Source organism: Elephas maximus, chromosome 1 (assembly GCF_024166365.1).
Source record: "Elephas maximus indicus isolate mEleMax1 chromosome 1, mEleMax1 primary haplotype, whole genome shotgun sequence".
NCBI lineage: Eukaryota > Metazoa > Chordata > Mammalia > Proboscidea > Elephantidae > Elephas > Elephas maximus.
In genome coordinates this window covers 225,715,690-225,719,065 of record NC_064819.1, presented here as the reverse complement: position 1 = coordinate 225,719,065, position 3,376 = coordinate 225,715,690, and the positions used below count along the sequence as shown (strand labels likewise).

The window sequence follows — 3,376 nt, the reverse complement described above, 5'->3', positions numbered from 1 at the left end:
CTGATTTGTATCAGCTATATATCAATTCAAAGATCTGGTGGCACAGTGGTTAAGATCTTGGCTGCTAACCAAAAGGTGAGAGCTCGAATCCACCAGCCACTCTCTGGAAACACTATGGGGCAGTTCTGCTCTGTTCTACAGGGTCACTGTGAGTTGGAATCGACTCAATGGCAATGGGATTTTTATATATCAATTCATTTTAACTTAGTATAGAACTGGCTTTGTTTCTTGTAGCTACAGAAAAATTAAACCCCATAACCATAGCCATAGCCAATCAGCTAACTTTTTTATTGTCACTATATATATATATATATATATATGTATTTTTTAACTGCTTTGTAGTACAGGTTGAGGTATTCTACAATGTTCCTTTGTTCCAAAATACCTTTCCTCACTACAGTACATGAGAATCAAAATTTCCAGAATACCTACTTCTTCAGAGGAGGCCCTAAAAGACTTAGCTAATTTCCATTATTAATGAAATGGCAAAACGTAGGTTCCTGTTATTTTGAAAAATAACATCTTAGCTTGGAAATCAAACTACCCTACCTAATATGATCCTGAAGATCTAGAATCAAAGAGAAGTCAAGTCCTGATCAGATAGTAGAAAAAGGGCTTCAACAACTTACATTTTTATAGCTAACTCTCTGACTCAGTTCTCACTCTTCTTACCAGATATGAGGCAACATGAGATTATTTGAGATGCAGGAACCGGGTGCTTAAAAGAGGCAACCAAAAGGGCACTTCTCTCTCTCCTTGGAACAATATAATTACAAAATGTCCATGAAATTTGAATATCTTCCTCTATTTTATTGTAAGTTCTTTTCCTGTCTGGTGTGTTACTTGAGCACCTTCCATGTTGCCTTCTGTCTTCAGTCACCGTGGGCTTGGTGTGGGACACAGTGTCTGGAGCATAACAAGCGCACAGTGTTTTCTCAAATGAATAAGCAAAGGACAAACTTTTTTTTTTTTTTTTTGCCACTTGTGCCCAGGTCATCTCTGCTTGGAAACAGGCTGCAAAAAGATTCTTTATTTCAGAGTTTAAAGAAATCTTGTCATATAGGACTGTATGTCATATAGGCTTCCATAGGAGTAATTCAACATGGAGAAAGATATTCCTTGGTTGTTTGTATTCCTGAAAAGATAAATTGACTTTTGAATGTAAAGGCTGGCTATGTAGAAAAAGCTGCTCTTATCAGACTTCAGGGTGGAAGCTCAAAACATTGTACTGACATGAAGAGTGTCTTCTGTGAATTTGTAGGTCACCATCAAGAGCGAATCTTGAATAGTAAAGCAATGCACTCTGTGCTAGAAAGACCAGGAGCCTTGGAGATGGCCTTTCCTCTTGAACGGCTTGGACTGAAGTGGGGTAAATCAGATTCTAAGTCAACAAAAATATATTAGGGAACATATTAGAAATATTTAATTTTCATGACTGATTTCCAGTGCGATGCACAAATTTTAAAAGCACTCTTTTTATGCACCTTCACAGTGGACAGTTGCCATTCAATCATTTAATACAGTTAATCGTTTTTACATTTGAAAATCCCTCAGACTCTCTTAGACTCATTTTACTAAAACTCTTGTTATTTTTCAGTGCTCATAATCATGACCTTCTTTATTTTGGCAGGCACTGTGCAGTAACTTCCCTCGCAAAGTTCATCAAGATCAGAGATTAATGTTTTGCTTTTTTATAGGCATGGTTTTCATTTGTTCCCTGTAGGGTATTCAGAACCATAGGGTGAAATAACTATAGCAAACAGAACAAGCACAAACATTTATAATTCCATGATGCCCTACTTTTGTAAAAAGAATATGCTGAAATTGAAAGGACAAAGAATTATTTAAATATTAAATATTATTTACAAATCATCCAATTTGATATATGCTTGATCTAACCATGGTGAAATGAAAAGTCTATCTTTTCAATGTTTAGGCGTGGTTTACGCACACAAGTTTTAATTCAGGAGGAGGCAAAAAAAAGCAGTGGGGAGAACGGGATCTAAAGAAAAACGGGGAGAAAAATAGAGAAAAGGCAAACATGACGGATGTCAGGCAGAATTAAAATGCATAAATACGTATGGCATTGTAACACATCTGACTATCTGCTGAAGCCCTGCAAAACGAGTATATGCAAAACTTTCCAATTATTGAGATTTTTTTTTTTTTGAAAAAAAAATTTTTGAGGCTGCTCCTTGCACTGTAGGCTCAGCTAGTTGCTTCTCGGTTAAAACTTTCCATCTTTGTTCGTTATAATTTATTTAATGGCAACCAGTAATTGAAACTTTCCTTCTTTGCTTAAACTTTCTTTAAACATAACTTTGCAAATTAGTACTGGTTATTTTCAAAAGCTTTTGTACTAGCTGTACTGTCATTTCTCTTAAGGTTGAAGATACCCAGAGTTACAGCCATTTCTCATACCAGATGAAACAAAACAAAACAAAAATCCTTTTGCTGTCAAGCTGATTCCAACTCAGAGCAACGCTATAGGACAGAGTAGAACTGCCCCATTGTTTCCAAGGAGCACCTGGTGGATTCGAACTCCTGACATTTTGGTTAGCAGCCATGGCACTTAACCGATAAACCACCAGGGTTTCCCGTACCAGATAGTCATATAATAAATCAGACTTAGTGTATCACCAGCATTTTTAAAGCCAGACTTAGGGAAGGCACTAGACCTGGGGACACATTCATTATCTTCATAAAGTGAATGTCTCTCCTGCCCTGGTTATCACGAAATCAAGACACGGAGAATTTTTAGTTTTTTCTGTTTTTGTCTTTTTTTTAGTTATAAAAATCACTTGTTGGAACTGGCTACTCTGAGAGTGGGGCGGCAAGTCCAGGGCCAGATTCTTTAGATTCAAAAATAATGTTCAGATTGAAAAATAAAATACAGCCCAGACCACATTAGAGAGCTGCCTGGCTTCCAAACAACTTCAGAATTTTTCGGGCTTGCAGTTCCAGCTTTTGACCAGAGATGGCGCTGAGGGTACGGGAAACGTACAGCAAACCTGAATCAGAAATTGGAAAGAAATAGGACTAACGTCTGTGAGCATGAATCATCAGTTAACCTCACTTGCACAACATCTCAGATAGTGAGTCTGGAGGAAGTGAAAGAAAAGCATAAAGAACAAATCAGAAAGATTTGCGTTAGAGCAGTCTCGCATTAGCAAGGAGATAAGGAATGAAAATCTCTGCAGGTTAATATGGAAGAGGCACAAACCAGGTGAGGCATCAGGAATACACGTCAAAACAACCAGAGAATTGAGGCATCAATGCATTTGCTTAGGTTAACTCAACCTTTCAAGATTTTTTTGTTTTTTAAATACTTAATAAGTTTGGGCATAAGGTCCATGGAACTTATCATGCTTTTATG

General features: G+C 37.1%; 1 non-coding gene across 1 annotated transcript; it reads right to left on the bottom strand.

Annotated features, from left to right (window-relative positions):
* Positions 1-2,631: 2,631 nt before the first annotated feature.
* LOC126057882 (small nucleolar RNA SNORA72) lies at positions 2,632-2,763 on the bottom strand. Its single transcript, XR_007512960.1, has one exon. It is a non-coding gene; the product is annotated as a small nucleolar RNA SNORA72 (small nucleolar RNA).
* Positions 2,764-3,376: the final 613 nt, after the last annotated feature.